This window comes from Salmo salar, chromosome 11 (assembly GCF_965601325.2).
Source record: "Salmo salar chromosome 11, fSalSal1, whole genome shotgun sequence".
In the NCBI taxonomy this organism is placed as follows: Eukaryota; Metazoa; Chordata; class Actinopteri; order Salmoniformes; family Salmonidae; genus Salmo; species Salmo salar.
Window position 1 is genome coordinate 62,185,001 of NC_138301.1, and position 19,965 is coordinate 62,204,965.

At 47.7% G+C, this 19,965-nt stretch overlaps 1 protein-coding gene across 4 annotated transcripts in view; it reads left to right on the forward strand.

Annotated features, from left to right (window-relative positions):
• tppp3 (tubulin polymerization-promoting protein family member 3) overlaps positions 1–972 on the forward strand; it is a 26,569-nt gene extending 25,597 nt beyond the window's left edge. For 3 of the 4 annotated variants that reach the window (XM_045688831.2, XM_045688832.2, XM_045688834.1), the window contains exon 4: positions 1–972. This exon is cut by the window's left edge and continues 787 nt beyond it. The gene's annotated coding sequence lies outside the window, so the exon portion shown is untranslated. 4 annotated transcript variants of the gene reach the window in all.
• The last annotated feature ends 18,993 nt before the right edge of the window (positions 973–19,965 follow it).

Sequence of the window (19,965 nt, forward strand, 5' to 3'; positions counted from 1 at the left end):
TAAAGTTGTGCACTATATAGAGAATAGAGTACCATTTGAGACGCTTCCAGGGTCACTATCCCCTAGCCCCCCCTCCCCCCCTACAGTCGGGACCAAACCCTGAACCCCGAACTCTGACCTTTGACCCCTAACCACAGGCTTAACCCCAGGCCCTGTCAACAGAGGCTGTTCCTCTCTTATCTTTGATATGTTCTGAGGGTGTGTGTGTGTGTGTGTTTGTGTGTGTGTGTGTGTGTGTGTGTGTGTGTGTGTGTGTGTTGTAATTGGGGATGATAAGAGAGCATGCTTTTTACTCTGAGGATGTTGTTATAGTTAGAGAGCTTGTGTGAGGTGATGTCCTTAAACAGAGATACATGAACGATGTGTGTTTACAGATGACTACATCAGAATGCTCTGTTCACTGTCACACCTGGCCTGCCCTGAGACTGTACATAGACCTGTGATATAGCATACCTTTCTTTACCTTGCTTTGTTTTTAACATGTTGAGTTGGACTGTGACAGACTGATGCAAGAGTTGCTCTGGAATTTTTTACGAAACATCCACCGTAAAGTAAAAACGTCAGCGTCAAGATCGTGATTAGACAAAAAAAATACATACTGGTAAAATAATCTGACATTGTACTGCGTTCCATAGGCTTCAAACCATGGACGTCCTCTTTGATTTGAATTCAGTTCACTTTCTTACAGTATATTTCATCTTTCTTACAGTATATTTCATCTTTCTTACAGTATAAAACATCTCTCAAGCTCATAGTTTCAGGGTTTCGTCTTTAAGACTTGTTTTAGAACTAGCTAGCTTTTTATTCTGAGACTGTTTCTTTAACGCTCGTTGCTTTCAAAACGTTTCAATTTATTTTTCTCTCTTTTTTGGTTGTTTTGATTTGTTTGTTTTAGTGTTGTAGAAACTGGACAATGGCTGCATTGAAGGAGAAACGGTTGTATAAAAAGTGGTAATAAAGTGTTTCTCTATAGTTTGTTGTTACTTTTATTCTGATTCTGAGTGGTATTTAACAAACGTCATTACTCAGTGAGCGAATCATCATTTACCAAACCAGGAAGTGTCCAATGGCATGTGCCTTTAGCCACAGGCTTTCTCATGTCTAGAAAAAGATTGTATTCTCCTAATAAACAGGTAACTAGTCTGTGTTACATTGTGTTCTAATAAACAGGTAACTAGCCTGTGTTACATTGTGTTCTAATAAACAGGTAACTAGTCTGTGTTACATTGTATTCTCCTAATAAACAGGTAACTAGCCTGTGTTACATTGTATTCTCCTAATAAACAGGTAACTAGCCTGTGTTACATTGTTTTCTAATAAACAGGTAACTAGTCTGTGTTACATTGTGTTCTAATAAACAGGTAACTAGCCTGTGTTACATTGTGTCCTAATAAACAGGTAACTAGTCTGTGTTACATTGTATTCTCCTAATAAACAGGTAACTAGCCTGTGTTACATTGTATTCTCCTAATAACAGGTAACTAGCCTGTGTTACATTGTATTCTCCTAATAAACAGGTAACTAGCCTGTGTTACATTGTGTTCTAATAAACAGGTAACTAGTCTGTGTTACATTATGTTCTAATAAACAGGTAACTAGTCTGTGTTACATTGTTTTCTCCTAATAAACAGGTAACTAGCCTGTGTTACATTGTATTCTCCTAATAAACAGGTAAATAGTCTGTGTTACGTTGTATTCTCCTAATAAACAGGTAACTAGCCTGTGTTACATTGTGTTCTAATAAACAGGTAACTAGCCTGTGTTACATTGTGTTCTAATAAACAGGTAACTAGTCTGTGTTACATTGTTTTCTCCTAATAAACAGGTAACTAGCCTGTGTTACATTGTATTCTCCTAATAAACAGGTAAATAGTCTGTGTTACGTTGTATTCTCCTAATAAACAGGTAACTAGCCTGTGTTACATTGTGTTCTAATAGACAGGTAACTAGCCTGTGTTACATTGTGTTCTAATAAACAGGTAACTAGTCTGTGTTACATTGTGTTCTCCTAATAAACAGGTAAATAGTATGTGTTACATTGTGTTCTAATAAACAGGTAACTAGGCTGTGTTACATTGTATTCTCCTAATAAACAGGTAACTAGTCTGTGTTACATTGTGTTCTGCTAATAAACAGGTTACTAGTCTGTGTTACATTGTGTTCTCCTAATAAACAGGTTACTAGTCTGTGTTACATTGTGTTCTCCTAATAAACAGGTAACTAGCCTGTGTTACATTGTGTTCTAATAAACAGGTAACTAGTATGTGTTACATTGTGTTCTAATAAACAGGTAACTAGCCTGTGTTACATTGTATACTCCTAATAAACAGGTAACTAGCCTGTGTTACATTGTGTTCTAATAAACAGGTAAATAGTCTTTGTTACATTGTGTTCTAATAAACAGGTAACAAGTCTATATTACATTGTGTTCTAATAAACAGGTAACTAGCCTGTGTTACATTGTATTCTCCTAATAAACAGGTAACTAGTCTGTGTTACATTGTGTTCTAATAAACAGGTAAGTAGCCTGTGTTACATTGTGTTCTAATAAACAGGTAACTAGTCTGTGTTACATTGTGTTCTAATAAACAGGTAACTAGTCTATATTACATTGTGTTCTAATAAACAGGTAACTAGCCTGTGTTACATTGTATTCTCCTAATAAACGGGTAACTAGCCTGTGTTGCATTGTGTTCTCCTAATAAACAGGTAACTAGTCTGTGTTACATTGTGTTCTAATAAACAGGTAACTAGTCTGTGTTACATTGTATTATCCTATTAAACAGGTAACTAGCCTGTGTTACATTGTATTCTCCTAATAAACAGTTAACTAATCTGTGTTACATTGTGTTCTAATAAACAGGTAACTTGTCTGTGTTACATTGTGTTCTAATAAACAGGTAACTAGTCTGTGTTACATTGTGTTCTCCTAATAAACAGGTAACTAGTCTGTGTTACATTGTGTTCTAATAAACAGGTAACTAGCCTGTGTTACATTGTGTTCTCCTAATAAACAGGTAACTAGTCTGTGTTACATTGTGTTCTAATAAACAGGTAACTAGTCTGTGTTACATTGTGTTCTAATAAACAGGTAACTAGTCTGTGTTACATTGTATTCTAATAAACAGGTAACTAGTCTGTGTTACATTGAATTTATTAGGGTAAAAACCTATACAACTATATGTACTGTATTTCCTTGTCCTTGAAGTGTGGGGCTATGTGGTGTGAAAGCACAAACATGAAAAATGTCTAATACATTGACTAAACAAAAAGACATCAGACTGGAAGTCAAAGACTTTTCCACAGATTCCTTCACTTGAAGAACAGGAATCACAGATGAATTCTCCACTTCCTCTCTGCTTTTGGTCATCTGACATTTAAAGGGCCAATCAAGCTGGATCTTTGTTAAAAGTCCTTTGGTCAGGGTGTTGGCTGCTGTCCAGGCTATGTGTATATCCCAAATGGCACCATATTCTCTATATAGTACACTACTTTTGACCAGAGCCCTATTCCCTACTGATGTTGGATCTTAATTTGATCGCTCTTGCTGTTGCTGAGATGAGCTTTGTGATTTAAATAAATTCACTGAAAACCCGCACTAACACGGTTATATTACCAGTATTGCACTTTTCATATAGCCTATTTTTGTCCAGCTAATAGCCTAACAACCAATCAAGCAACATTATGGACTAAACGTTAAAATCATGTTGCTGCAGGATTATTTTGCTGTGACAATACTGGTCAAATTAAGATCCTACATCTGTAAATAGTGCACTACTTATGACCAGAGCCCAGGACTAGTAGTACACTATACAGGGAAAAAGGGTGCCATTTGGCTCACTTGGCTGTAGTGTGGTCGCCCTGCACTCACTAGGAGCTGGGCCCTCGGGCTGACAGGAGTTACCGTAGTAACAGCAGGAAGGGGAGAATCTGGTCGTAATGTTTATGCGTCCCATTTCACTCAGTACTGCCTCGTTGCCTCCTCGTCAATATGACATTTTCAACACAGCACTGACACATCTGGAGCTCACTAAGCTGGTCTACGTTCCAAACAGCACCCTATTCCACTTATAGTGCACTATTTTTGACCAGGGCCAATAGGGGAATAGGGTGTCAGGGCAGAAGTATCAAGTACACTCTTAGAATTAGTAGTGACTCGAGGAAACCTGGAGATCCTCAAAAATGGATTGCTAGTCAGTGGTTTATAGTTGTACCTTCGGTCAGCAGAGGGGTTCTTGGGGGATGATTTAATGATTCGCTCTAGCAACGGAGTGGAGGCGTGGCTTAGTAGGGGCGTGGCATTAAGATATATATTATTTTTTTGGCCACCCGTTAGAGTAAATGTCATTCCTGTTCATCTGTTCTGTTGTAATTGTCATCACATGGCAAGGCTTAACACTGACAGTTTGGGTCTATGAGTTCCTCACCAGCTTATGCAAATCCCAAAGATGGAATGGTTACCACTTTCTGTATGTAATCAGCAATGTTAATATAATCCTTATTATTCTTATAGAAATATATAATATGTGTAAATATTCAAGAAACATTTTAATTTGCAGCGTACAAACTTAACATGATGAACGAGGATGACGTTTACGTTAACGGGAAGGGAGTGATGTTAAAGTTTGATACCGGAGCTCTGAGACATACGTTGCAAAATCATCTAAGCAGTTTCCTTCAAAACAATGTGCCCGATGCTTGTCATCATTTTATCAGAAGAACGTGATCAATGAAGTCCCGAAGCTTCGTTTTGTCAAACAACCACCTGATTGGTTTGGTTTTAGTTTCGGGAGAAGACGAAAGGCTATCCTACGCTACGGACTGTGCGACGTCATCTGTGATCATTTGGCTGTTCTAAATCCTCTTTTGACCAACAGGTGCCACTCATGTACACTTTGTTGATCAAAGTAATAAACCTATTTTCCACACAATTGGCTGGAAATACTCAACGCTTCAGGAAGCATCGTTTCGACCCCATCACTACTACTAAAGCGTGATCAAAAATAACTCTTTGAAAGCCAGGCCTCCAAACTGATAGGCTGCTACCTCTATAATATATTATTAAACAGGTTCAAAATGAAACCGCTCCCATCACAAAAACAGCTTCCGGTTTTACCCTTTACACAGGGGTTCCTCAAGGAACCTTTACACAGGGGTTCCTCAAGGACCATTTACACAGGGGTTCCTCAAAGACCCTTTACACAGGAGTTCCTCAAAGACCCTTTACACAGGGGTTCCTCAAGGAACCTTTACACAGGGGTTCCTCAAGGAACCTTTACACAGGGGTTCCTCAAGGAACCTTTACACAGGGGTTCCTCAAAGACCCTTTACACAGGGGTTCCTCAAAGACCCTTTACACAGGGGTTCCTCAAGGAACCTTTACACAGGGGTTCCTCAAGGACCATTTACACAGGGGTTCATCAAGGAACCTTTACACAGGGGTTCCTCAAGGACCCTTTACACAGGGGTTCCTCAAGGAACCTTTACACAGGGGTTCCTCAAGGAACCTTTACACAGGGGTTCCTCAAGGAACCTTTACACAGGGGTTCCTCAAAGACCCTTAACACAGGGGTTCCTCAAGGAACCTTTACACAGGGGTTCCTCAAGGAACCTTTACACAGGGGTTCCTCAAGGAACCTTTACACAGGGGTTCCTCAAGGAACCTTTAAACAGGGGTTCCTCAAAGACCCTTTACACAGGGGTTCCTTAAGGAACCTTTACACAGGGGTTCCTCAAAGACCCTTAACACAGGGGTTCCCTCAAGGAACCTTTACACAAGGGTTCCTCAAGGAACCTTTACACAGGGGTTCCTCAAGGAACCTTTACACAGGGGTTCCTCAAGGAACCTTTACATATGGGTTCCTCAAGGAACCTTTACACAGGGGTTCCTCAAGGAACCTTTACACAGAGGTTCCTCAAAGACCCTTTATACAGGGGTTCCTCAAGGAACCTTTACACAGGGGTTCCTCAAAGACCCTTTACACAGAGGTTCCTCAAAGATCCTTTACACGGAGGTTCCTCAAAGATCCTTTACACGGAGGTTCCTCAAAGACCCTTTACACAGGGGTTCCTCAAAGACCCTTTACACAGAGGTTCCTCAAGGAACCTTTACACAGGGGTTCCTCAAGGAACCTTTACACAGGGGTTCCTCAAGGAACCTAAGACCCTTAACACAGGGGTTCCTCAAGGAACCTTAACACAGGGGTTCCTCAAGGAACTTTACACAGGGGTTCCTCAAGGAACATTTACACAGGGGTTCCTCAAGGAACCTTTACACAGGGGTTCCTCAAAGACCCTTTACACAGGGGTTCCTCAAGGAACCTTTACACAGGGGTTCTTCAAAGACCCTTAACACAGGGGTTCCTCAAGGAACCTTTACACAGGGGTTCCTCAAGGAACCTTTACATAGGGGTTCCTCAAGGAACCTTTACACAGGGGTTCCTCAAGGAACCTTTACACAGGGGTTCCCTCAAGGAACCTTTACACAGGGGTTCCTCAAGGAACCTTTACACAGGGGTTCCTCAAGGAACCTTTACACAGGGGTTCCTCAAGGAACCTTTACATAGGGGTTCCTCAAGGAACCTTTACACAGGGGTTCCTCAAGGAACCTTTACACAGAGGTTCCTCAAAGACCCTTTATACAGGGGTTCCTCAAGGAACCTTTACACAGGGGTTCCTCAAATACCCTATATACAGGGGTTCCTCAAGGAACCTTTACACAGGGGTTCCTCAAAGACCCTTTACACAGAGGTTCCTCAGGGAACCTTTACACAGGGGTTCCTCAAGGAACCTTTACACAGGGGTTCCTCAAGGAACCTTTACACAGGGATTGGCAACCCAAAAGGTTCTTCCAGGCACCTTTACTAATAAGAGTTTATATAGTATTGAACTATATACAGAATAGGGTGAACCTAGTGAACTATATAGAGGGAATAGGGTGCCAGGGTAGAAGTAGTGAACTATATAGATGGAATAGGGTGCCAGGGTAGAAGTAGTGAACTAAATAGATGGAATAGGGTGCCAGGGTAGAAGTAGTGAACTAAATAGAGGGAATAGGGTGCCAGGGTAGCGGTAGTGAACTATGTAGAGGGAGTAGGGTGCCAGGGTAGAAGTAGTGAACTAAATAGAGGGAGTAGGGTGCCAGGGTAGAAGTAGTGAACTAAATAGAGGGAATAGGGTGCCAGGGTAGCGGTAGTGAACTATATAAAGGGAATAGGGTGCCAGGGTAGAAGTAGTGAACTAAATAGAGGGAATAGGGTGCCAGGGTAGAAGTAGTGAACTATATAGAGTGAATAGGGTGCCATTTCAAACCATCTACTGCCTTCACCCCAGCCATTTGGGACACACAGCCTATGAAGTGTTGCCTTGAACACAGAGTCAGAGAGCAGAACAGCCAGTCACCCCTCCCCCCTACACACACTCCCTCCCCAGCAGTACACTCTGTCTGTGTCCAGAAACAGGGAACAGGAAGCCCACGCGGGTCCCTTGTTGTCATGGCAGCACAAGTGTACACAAAATAACACTTCAGCACCTGGCTCCAATGGTCTCTCTCTCTCTCTCTGCTTCCCTCCCTCTTTCTCTAATTCTCTCTCTCTCTTTCACCCTCACCCTCCTCCCTCTCTATCACTCTCTCCCCCTCCCCCCTCCCTCTCTATCGCTCTCTCTCCCCATCCCCCTCTCTCCCTCTCTCGCTCTCTCTTCTTTGTTTGTAACCAAACACACAAGTTCATGGCAACGCTGGTTGTTTGGGACGTCTCCTTGGAAGCTCGAATCAAAAACATATCTCGCCCCGCCGGGGGGCGGTCCTCGTCCCCCCACCCCCCCAGCCCAACTTTTGTTGCTGTGGCTATCTCCGTCATGGGTTGACCAATGGCACGGCAGCTAACGCAGTCACATGTGCTCTTGTGACTTCAGAACCCCTTCTCAGTCGGTAGCTGGCTCAGGGGAGTAGGACTGCAGCTAAGGGGTTAGGGCTGGGGTTAGGGCTGGGGTTAGGACTGGGGTTAGGGCTGGGGTTAGGGCCGTGGATAGGGCTGGGGTTAGGGCTGGGGTTAGGGCTGGGGTTAGGGCCGTGGATAGGGCTGGGGTTAGGGCTGGGGTTAGGGCTGGGGTTAGGGCCGTGGATAGGGCTGGGGTTAGGGCTGGGGTTAGGGCTGGGGCCGTGGGTTAGGGCTGGGGTTAGGGCTGGGGCCGTGGGTTAAGGCTGGGGTTAGGGCTAGGGTTAGGGCTGGGGTTAGGGGTGGGGTTAGGGCCGGGGTTAGGGCTGGGGTTAGGGCTGGTGCCGTGGGATAGGGCTGGGGTTAGGGCCGTGGGTTAAGGCTGGGGTTAGGGCTAGGGTTAGGGCTGGGGCCGTGGGTTAGGGCTGGGGTTAGGGCTGGGGTTAGGGCTGGGGCCGTGGGTTAGGGCTGGGGCCGTGGGTTAGGGCTGGGGCCGTGGGTTAGGGTTGGGACCATGGTTAGTGCTGGGGCCGTGGGTTAGGGCTGGGGTTAGGGCTGGAGTTTGGGCTGGGGCCGTGGGTTAGGGCTGGGGCTGTGGGTTAGGGCTGGGGCCGTGGGTTAGAGCTGGGGTTAGGGCTGGAGTTAAGGTCGTGGTTAGGACTGGGGTTGAGGTAATAGCCCCAGGGTTAAAGGTGATGTGGGCTGGTAATAAATTGTCTGAATGATGACATGCTAACTGGCAGCAGGGAGTCTGACAGGCTTGGCTCAGTCTGATGACATAAGAGGATCCTGTTGAGTTACAACCTCAGAGTCAAAGCACAACCAGGGCTGCAGAAAGATACGGTCTAATTTCTCTCTGTCTCTCTCTCCCCCCTCCAGTCTCTGTCTCTCTAGTCTCTCTCTCTCTCTCTCTAGTCTCTCTCTCTCTCTCTCTCTCTAGTCTCTCTCTCTCTCTCTAGTCACTCTCTCTCTCTCTCTGTCTCTCTCTCTCCCCGCTCCACTGTCTTTCTCTCTCTCTCTAGTCTCTCTCTCTCTGGTCTGTCACTGTCTCACTCTCTCTCTCTCTCTAGTCTCTCACTCTCTAGTCTCTCTCTCTAGTTTCTCTCTCTAGTCTCTCTCTCTCCTCTCTCTCCCCACTAGTGTCTCTCTCTCTCTCTCTCTCTAGTCTCTCACTCTCTCTAGTCTGTCTCTCTCTAGTCTCTCTCTCTCCTCTCTCTCCCCTCTAGTGTCTCTCCCTCTCTCTCTAGTCTCTCTCTCTCCTCTCCTCTCTCGCTCTCTCACTTTCTCGATCTCTCTCTCAATTCAATTCAATTTAAGGGGCTTTATTGACATGGGAAACATATGTTAACATTGCAAAAGCAAGTGAAGTAGATAATATATACAAAAGTGAAATTAACAATAAAAATGAACAGTAAATATTACACTCACAAAAGTTCCAAAAGAATAAAGACATTTCAAATGTCATATTATGTATATATACGGTGTTGTAACGATGTGCAAATAGTTAAAGTACAAAAATAAATCAACATAAATATGGGTTGTATTTACAATGGTGTTTGTTCTTCACTGGTTGACCTTTTCTTGTGGCAACAGGTCACAGATCTTGCTGCTGTGATGGAACACTGTGGTATTTCACCCAGTAGATATGGGAGTTTATCAAAATTGGGTTTGTTTTCTAATTCTTTGTGGGTCTGTGTAATCTGAGGGAAATATGTGTCTCTAATATGGTCATACATTTGGCAGGAGGTTAAGAATTGCAGCTCAGTTTCCACCTCATATTGTGGGCAGTGTTGCACATAGCCTGTCTTCTCTTGAGAGCCAGGTCTGCCTACGGCGGCCTTTCTCAATAGCAAGGCTATGCTCACTGAGTCTGTACATAGTCAAAGCTTTCCTTAAGTTTGGGTCAGTCACAGTAGTCAGGTATTCTGCCACTGTATACTCTCTGTTTAGGGCCAAATAGCATTCTAGTTTGCTCTGTTTTTTTGTTCATTCTTTCCAATGTGTCAAATAATTATCTTTTTGTTTTCTCATGATTTGGTTGGGTCTAATTGTGTTGCTGTCCTGGGGCTCTGTGGGGTCTGTTTGAGTTTGTGAACAGAGCCCCAGGACCAACTTGCTTAGGAGACTCTTCTCCAGGTTCATCTCTCTGTAGGTCATGGCTTTGTTATGGAAGGTTTGGAAATCACTTCCTTTTAGGTGGTTATAGAATTTAACGTCTCTTTTCTGGATTTTGATAATTAGCGGGTATCAGCCTAATTCTGCTCTGCATGCATTATTTAGTGTTTTACATTGTACATGAAGGATATTTTTGCAGAATTCTTCAGGCAGAGTCTCCATTTGGTGTTTGTCCCATATTGTAAATTCTTGGTTGGTGAGCGGACCCCAGACCTCACAATGGGTTCTTTAACTGACTCAAGTATTTTTAGCCAGATCCTAATTAGCATGTCAAATTTTATGTTCCTTTTAATGGCGTAGAAGGCCCTTCTTGCCTTGTCTCTCAGATCATTCACAGCTTTGTGGAAGTTACCTGTGGCGCTGATGTTTAGGCCAAGGTATGTATCGTCTTTTGTGTGCTCAAGGGCAACGGTGTCTAGATGGAATTTGTATTTGTGATCCTGGCGACTGGACCTTTTTGGTCTTCCTCCCTTCTCTCTCTCTCAGGGCTTAGCAGCCAGCATGGATGTCTGGCTGTTTAGGATGACAGGAGGATTGTACTGAAACAAGGACAGGGGTTTTCTGGCTTTCTGCTCCACTGTAGGACAGAAAGACATCTCAATAGGAGATGTCTGATAATGAGAGAGAATGAGGAGGATGATGGTTGGGGTGGCCATTGGAAGCTCCACCAGAACAGCTCTACTTCCGGAGAGGTAAAACAGTGACAACCCCCCAGAACAGCTCTACCCCCTGAGAGTTTAAACAGAGACAACCCCTCCAGAACAGCTCTACCTCCAAAGAGGTTAAACAGAGACAAACCCCCCAGAACAGCTCTACCTCCTGAGAGGTTAAACAGAGACAACCCCCCCAGAACAGCTCTACCTCCTGAGAGGTTAAACAGAGACAACCCCCCCAGAACAGCTCTACCTCCTGAGAGGATAAACAGAGACAACCCCCCCAGAACAGCTCTACCTCCTGAGAGGTTAAACAGAGACAACCCCCCCAGAACAGCTCTACCTCCTGAGAGGTTAAACAGAGACAACCCCCCCAGAACAGCTCTACCTCCTGAGAGAGGTTAAGCAGAGACAACCCCCCCAGAACAGCTCTACCCCCTGAGAGGTTAAACAGAGACAACCCACCCAGAACAGCTCTATCTCCTGAGAGGTTAAACGGTGACAACCCCCCCAGAACAGCTCTACCTCCTGAGAGGTTAAACAGAGACAACCCCCCCAGAACAGCTCTACCTCCTGAGAGGTTAAACAGAGACAACCCCCCCCCAGAACAGCTCTACCTCCTGAGAGGTTAAACAGTGACAACCCCCCAGAACAGCTCTACCTCCTGAGAGAGGTTAAACAGTGACAACCCCCCCAAGAACAGCTCTACCTACTGAGAGGTTAAACAGTGACAACCCCCCCAGAACAGCTCTACCTCCAGAGAGGTTAAACAATAACAACCCCCCCAGAACAGCTCTACCTCCTGAGAGGTTAAACAGAGACAACCCCCCAGAACAGCTCTACCTCCTGAGAGGTTAAACAGTGACAACCCCCCCAGAACAGCTCTACCTCCTGAGAGGTTAAACAGAGACAACCCCCCCAGAACAGCTCTACCTCTTGAGAGAGGTTAAACTAAAACAACCCCCCAGAACAGCTCTACCTCCTGAGAGAGGTTAAACAGTGACAACCCCCCCAGAACAGCTCTACCTCCTGAGAGGTTAAACAGTGACAACCCCCCAGAACGGTTCTACCTCCTGAGAGGTTAAACAGTGACAACCGCCCCAGAACAGCTCTACCTCCTGAGAGAGGTTAAACAGTGACAACCCACCCAGAACAGCTCTATCTCCTGAGAGGTTAAACAGTGACACCCCCCCAGAACAGCTCTACCTCCTGAGAGAGGTTAAACAGTGACAACACCCCCAGAACAGCTCTACCTCCTGAGAGAGGTTAAACAGTGACAACCCCCCGAGAACAGCTCTACCTCCTGAGAGGTTAAACAGAGACAACCCCCCCAGAACAGCTGTACCTCCTGAGAGGTTAAACAGAGACAACCCCCCCAGAACAGCTCTACCTCCTGAGAGGTTAAACAGAGACAAACCCCCCAGAACAGCTCTACCTCCTGAGAGGTTAAACAGAGACAACCCCCCCAGAACAGCTCTACCTCCTGAGAGTTTAAACAGAGACAACCCCCCAGAACAGCTCTACCTCCTGAGAGGTTAAACAGAGACAACCCCCCCAGAACAGCTCTATCCCCTGAGAGGTTAAACAGAGACACTCCCCCCAGAACAGCTCTACCTCCTGAGAGAGGTTAAACAGAGACAAAACCCCCCCAGAACAGCTCTACCTCCTGAGAGGTTAAACAGAGACAACCCCCCCAGAACAGCTCTACCTCCTGAGAGGTTAAACAGTGACAACCCCCCCCAGAACAGCTCTAACTCCTGAGAGAGGTAAAACAGTGACAACCCCTCCAGAACAGCTCTACCTCCTGAGAGAGGTTAAACAGAGACAACCCCCCCAGAACAGCTCTATCTCCTGAGAGGTTAAACAGAGACGACCCCCCCAGAACAGCTCTACCTCCTGTGAGAGGTTAAACAGAGACAACCCCCCCCCCAGAACAGCTCTACCTCCTGAGAGGTTAAACAGAGACAACCCCCCCAGAACAGCTCTACCTCCTGAGAGAGGTTAAACAAAAACAACCCCCCCAGAACAGCTCTACCTCCTGAGAGGTTAAACAGAGACAACCCCCCCAGAACAGCTCTACCTCCTGAGAGATTAAACAGTGACAACCCCCCCAGAACAGCTCTACCTCCTGAGAGGTTAAACAGTGACAATCCCCCCCAGAACAGCTCTACCTCCTGAGAGAGGTTAAACAGTGACAACCCCTCCAGAACAGCTCTACCTCCTGAGAGAGGTTAAACAGAGACAACCCCCCCTGAACAGCTCTATCCCCTGAGAGGTTAAACAGAGACAACCCACCCAGAACAGCTCTATCTCCTGAGAGGTTAAACGGTGACAACCCCCCCAGAACAGCTCTACCTCCTGAGAGGTTAAACAGAGACAACCCCCCCAGAACAGCTCTACCTCCTGAGAGGTTAAACAGAGACAACCCCACCCAGAACAGCTCTACCTCCTGAGAGGTTAAACAGTGACAACCCCCCAGAACAGCTCTACCTCCTGAGAGAGGTTAAACAGTGACAACCCCCCCAAGAACAGCTCTACCTACTGAGAGGTTAAACAGTGACAACCCCCCCAGAACAGCTCTACCTCCTGAGAGGTTAAACAATAACAACCCCCCCAGAACAGCTCTACCTCCTGAGATGTTAAACAGAGACAACCCCCCCAGAACAGCTCTACCTCCTGAGAGGTTAAACAGTGACAACCCCCCCCCGAACAGCTCTACCTCCTGAGAGGTTAAACAGAGACAACCCCCCCAGAACAGCTCTACCTCTTGAGAGAGGTTAAACTAAAACAACCCCCCAGAACAGCTCTACCTCCTGAGAGAGGTTAAACAGTGACAACCCCCCCAGAACAGCTCTACCTCCTGAGAGGTTAAACAGTGACAACCCCCCAGAACGGTTCTACCTCCTGAGAGGTTAAACAGAGACAACCCCCCCAGAACAACTCTACCTCCTGAGAGGTTAAACAGAGACAACCCCCCCAGAACAGCTCTACCTCCTGAGAGGTTAAACAGTGACAACCGCCCCAGAACAGCTCTACCTCCTGAGAGAGGTTAAACAGTGACAACCCACCCAGAACAGCTCTATCTCCTGAGAGGTTAAACAGTGACACCCCCCCCAGAACAGCTCTACCTCCTGAGAGAGGTTAAACAGTGACAACACCCCCAGAACAGCTCTACCTCATGAGAGAGGTTAAACAGTGACAACCCCCCGAGAACAGCTCTACCTCCTGAGAGGTTAAACAGAGACAACCCCCCCAGAACAGCTGTACCTCCTGAGAGGTTAAACAGAGACAACCCCCCCAGAACAGCTCTACCTCCTGAGAGGTTAAACAGTGACAACCCCCCCAGAACAGCTCTACCTCCTGAGAGAGGTTAAACAGAGACAAACCCCCCAGAACAGCTCTACCTCCTAAGAGAGATTAAACAGAGACAACCCCCCAGAACAGCTCTACCTCCTGAGAGGTTAAACAGAGACAACCCCCCCCCCAGAACAGCTCTATCCCCTGAGAGGTTAAACAGAGACAACTCCCCCAGAACAGCTCTACCTCCTGAGAGAGGTTAAACAGAGACAACCCCCCGAGAACAGCTCTACCTCCTGAGAGGTTAAACAGAGACAACCCCCCCAGAACAGCTCTACCTCCTGAGAGAGGTTAAACAGAGACAACCCCCCCAGAACAGCTCTACCTCCTGAGAGGTTAAACAGAGACAACCCCCCCAGAACAGCTCTACCTCCTGAGAGGTTAAACAGAGACAACCCCCCCCCACCAGAACAGCTCTACCTCCTGAGAGGTTAAACAGTGACAACCCCCCCCAGAACAGCTTTACGTCCGGAGAGGTTAAACAGAGACAACCTCCCCAGAACAGCTCTACCTCCTGAGAGGTTAAACAGAGACAACCCCCCCAGAACAGCTCTACCTCCTGAGAGGTTAAACAGAGACAACCCCCCCAGAACAGCTCTACCTCCTGAGAGAGGTTAAACAGAGACAACCCCCCCAGAACAGCTCTACCTCCTGAGAGGTTAAACAGTGACAACCCCCCAGAACGGTTCTACCTCCTGAGAGGTTAAACAGTGACAACCGCCCCAGAACAGCTCTACCTCCTGAGAGAGGTTAAACAGTGACAACCCACCCAGAACAGCTCTATCTCCTGAGAGGTTAAACAGTGACACCCCCCCAGAACAGCTCTACCTCCTGAGAGAGGTTAAACAGTGACAACACCCCCAGAACAGCTCTACCTCCTGAGAGAGGTTAAACAGTGACAACCCCCCGAGAACAGCTCTACCTCCTGAGAGGTTAAACAGAGACAACCCCCCCAGAACAGCTGTACCTCCTGAGAGGTTAAACAGAGACAACCCCCCCAGAACAGCTCTACCTCCTGAGAGGTTAAACAGAGACAAACCCCCCAGAACAGCTCTACCTCCTGAGAGGTTAAACAGAGACAACCCCCCCAGAACAGCTCTACCTCCTGAGAGTTTAAACAGAGACAACCCCCCAGAACAGCTCTACCTCCTGAGAGGTTAAACAGAGACAACCCCCCCAGAACAGCTCTATCCCCTGAGAGGTTAAACAGAGACACTCCCCCCAGAACAGCTCTACCTCCTGAGAGAGGTTAAACAGAGACAAAACCCCCCCAGAACAGCTCTACCTCCTGAGAGGTTAAACAGAGACAACCCCCCCAGAACAGCTCTACCTCCTGAGAGGTTAAACAGTGACAACCCCCCCCAGAACAGCTCTAACTCCTGAGAGAGGTAAAACAGTGACAACCCCTCCAGAACAGCTCTACCTCCTGAGAGAGGTTAAACAGAGACAACCCCCCCAGAACAGCTCTATCTCCTGAGAGGTTAAACAGAGACGACCCCCCCAGAACAGCTCTACCTCCTGTGAGAGGTTAAACAGAGACAACCCCCCCCCCAGAACAGCTCTACCTCCTGAGAGGTTAAACAGAGACAACCCCCCCAGAACAGCTCTACCTCCTGAGAGAGGTTAAACAAAAACAACCCCCCCAGAACAGCTCTACCTCCTGAAAGGTTAAACAGAGACAACCCCCCCAGAACAGCTCTACCTCCTGAGAGATTAAACAGTGACAACCCCCCCAGAACAGCTCTACCTCCTGAGAGGTTAAACAGTGACAATCCCCCCCAGAACAGCTCTACCTCCTGAGAGAGGTTAAACAGTGACAACCCCTCCAGAACAGCTCTACCTCCTGAGAGAGGTTAAACAGAGACAACCCCCCCTGAACAGCTCTATCCCCTGAGAGGTTAAACAGAGACAACCCACCCAGAACAGCTCTATCTCCTGAGAGGTTAAACGGTGACAACCCCCCCAGAACAGCTCTACCTCCTGAGAGGTTAAACAGAGACAACCCCCCCAGAACAGCTCTACCTCCTGAGAGGTTAAACAGAGACAACCCCCCCCAGAACAGCTCTACCTCCTGAGAGGTTAAACAGTGACAACCCCCCAGAACAGCTCTACCTCCTGAGAGAGGTTAAACAGTGACAACCCCCCCAAGAACAGCTCTACCTACTGAGAGGTTAAACAGTGACAACCCCCCCAGAACAGCTCTACCTCCTGAGAGGTTAAACAATAACAACCCCCCCAGAACAGCTCTACCTCCTGAGATGTTAAACAGAGACAACCCCCCCAGAACAGCTCTACCTCCTGAGAGGTTAAACAGTGACAACCCCCCCCCGAACAGCTCTACCTCCTGAGAGGTTAAACAGAGACAACCCCCCCAGAACAGCTCTACCTCTTGAGAGAGGTTAAACTAAAACAACCCCCCAGAACAGCTCTACCTCCTGAGAGAGGTTAAACAGTGACAACCCCCCCAGAACAGCTCTACCTCCTGAGAGGTTAAACAGTGACAACCCCCCAGAACGGTTCTACCTCCTGAGAGGTTAAACAGAGACAACCCCCCCAGAACAACTCTACCTCCTGAGAGGTTAAACAGAGACAACCCCCCCAGAACAGCTCTACCTCCTGAGAGGTTAAACAGTGACAACCGCCCCAGAAAGGCTCTACCTCCTGAGAGAGGTTAAACAGTGACAACCCACCCAGAACAGCTCTATCTCCTGAGAGGTTAAACAGTGACACCCCCCCCAGAACAGCTCTACCTCCTGAGAGAGGTTAAACAGTGACAACACCCCCAGAACAGCTCTACCTCATGAGAGAGGTTAAACAGTGACAACCCCCCGAGAACAGCTCTACCTCCTGAGAGGTTAAACAGAGACAACCCCCCCAGAACAGCTGTACCTCCTGAGAGGTTAAACAGAGACAACCCCCCCAGAACAGCTCTACCTCCTGAGAGGTTAAACAGTGACAACCCCCCCAGAACAGCTCTACCTCCTGAGAGAGGTTAAACAGAGACAAACCCCCCAGAACAGCTCTACCTCCTAAGAGAGATTAAACAGAGACAACCCCCCAGAACAGCTCTACCTCCTGAGAGGTTAAACAGAGACAACCCCCCCCCCAGAACAGCTCTATCCCCTGAGAGGTTAAACAGAGACAACTCCCCCAGAACAGCTCTACCTCCTGAGAGAGGTTAAACAGAGACAACCCCCCCAGAACAGCTCTACCTCCTGAGAGGTTAAACAGAGACAACCCCCCCAGAACAGCTCTACCTCCTGAGAGAGGTTAAACAGAGACAACCCCCCCAGAACAGCTCTACCTCCTGAGAGGTTAAACAGAGACAACCCCCCCAGAACAGCTCTACCTCCTGAGAGGTTAAACAGAGACAACCCCCCCCCACCAGAACAGCTCTACCTCCTGAGAGGTTAAACAGTGACAACCCCCCCCAGAACAGCTTTACGTCCGGAGAGGTTAAACAGAGACAACCTCCCCAGAACAGCTCTACCTCCTGAGAGGTTAAACAGAGACAACCCCCCCAGAACAGCTCTACCTCCTGAGAGGTTAAACAGAGACAACCCCCCCAGAACAGCTCTACCTCCTGAGAGAGGTTAAACAGAGACAACCCCCCCAGAACAGCTCTACCTCCTGAGAGGTTAAACAGAGACAACCCCCCCCAGAACAGCTCTACCTCCTGAGAGGTTAAACAGTGACAACCCCCCCCAGAACAGCTCTAACTCCTGAGAGGTTAAACAGAGACAACCCCCCCAGAACAGCTTTACGTCCGGATAGGTTAAACAGAGACAACCTCCCCAGAACAGCTCTACCTCCTGAGAGGTTAAACAGAGACAACCCCCCCAGAACAGCTCTACCTCCTGAGAGAGGTTAAACAGAGACAACCCCCCCAGAACAGCTCTACCTCCTGAGAGGTTAAACAGAGACAACCCCCCCAGAACAGCTCTACCTCCTGAGAGGTTAAACAGTGACAATCCCCTCCAGAACAGCTCTACCTCCTGAGAGAGGTTAAACAGAGACAACCCCCCCAGAACAGCTCTACCTCCTGAGAGGTTAAACAGAGACGACCCCCCCAGAACAGCTCTACCTCCTGTGAGAGGTTAAACAGAGACAACCCCCCCCAGAACAGCTCTACCTCCTGAGAGGTTAAACAGTGACAACCCCCCCAGAACAGCTCTACCTCCTGAGAGGTTAAACAGAGACAACCCCCCCAGAACAGTTCTACCTCCTGAGAGAGGTTAAACAAAAACAACCCACCCAGAACAGCTCTATCTCCTGAGAGGTTAAACAGTGACACCCCCCAGAACAGCTCTACCTCCTGAGAGAGGTTAAACAGTGACAACACCCCCAGAACAGCTCTACCTCCTGAGAGAGGTTAAACAGTGACAACCCCCCGAGAACAGCTCTACCTCCTGAGAGGTTAAACAGAGACAACCCCCCCAGAACAGCTGTACCTCCTGAGAGGTTAAACAGAGACAACCCCCCCAGAACAGCTCTACCTCCTGAGAGGTTAAACAGTGACAACCCCCCCAGAACAGCTCTACCTCCTGAGAGGTTAAACAGTGACAACCCCCCCAGAACAGCTCTACCTCCTGAGAGAGGTTAAACAGAGACAAACCCCCCAGAACAGCTCTACCTCCTGAGAGGTTAAACAGAGACAACCCCCCCAGAACAGCTCTACCTCCTGAGAGTTTAAACAGAGACATCCCCCCAGAACAGCTCTACCTCCTGAGAGGTTAAACAGAGACAACCCCCCCCAGAACAGCTCTATCCCCTGAGAGGTTAAACAGAGACAACCCCCCCAGAACAGCTCTACCTCCTGAGAGAGGTTAAACAGAGACAACCCCCCCAGAACAGCTCTACCTCCTGAGAGGTTAAACAGAGACAACCCCCCCAGAACAGCTCTACCTCCTGAGAGAGGTTAAACAGAGACAACCCCCCCAGAACAGCTCTAACTCCTGAGAGGTTAAACAGAGACAACCCCCCCAGAACAGCTTTACGTCCGGAGAGGTTAAACAGAGACAACCTCCCCAGAACAGCTCTACCTCCTGAGAGGTTAAACAGAGACAACCCCCCCAGAACAGCTCTACCTCCTGAGAGAGGTTAAACAGAGACAACCCCCCCAGAACAGCTCTACCTCCTGAGAGGTTAAACAGAGACAACCCCCCCAGAACAGCTCTACCTCCTGAGAGGTTAAACAGTGACAATCCCCCCCAGAACAGCTCTACCTCCTGAGAGAGGTTATACAAAAACAACCCCCCCAGAACAGCTCTACCTCCTGAGAGAGGTTAAACAGAGACAACCCCCCAGAACAGCTCTACCTCCTGAGAGGTTAAACAGAGACAACCCCCCCCCACCAGAACAGCTCTACCTCCTGAGAGGTTAAACAGTGACAACCCCCCCCAGAACAGCTTTACGTCCGGAGAGATTAAACAGAGACAACCTCCCCAGAACAGCTCTACCTCCTGAGAGGTTAAACAGAGACAACCCCCCCAGAACAGTTCTACCTCCTGAGAGGTTAAACAGAGACAACCCCCCCAGAACAGCTCTACCTCCTGAGAGAGGTTAAACAGAGACAACCCCCCCAGAACAGCTCTACCTCCTGAGAGGTTAAACAGAGACAACCCCCCCCAGAACAGCTCTACCTCCTGAGAGGTTAAACAGTGACAACCCCCCCCAGAACAGCTCTAACTCCTGAGAGGTTAAACAGAGACAACCCCCCCAGAACAGCTTTACGTCCGGATAGGTTAAACAGAGACAACCTCCCCAGAAAAGCTCTACCTCCTGAGAGGTTAAACAGAGACAACCCCCCCAGAACAGCTCTACCTCCTGAGAGAGGTTAAACA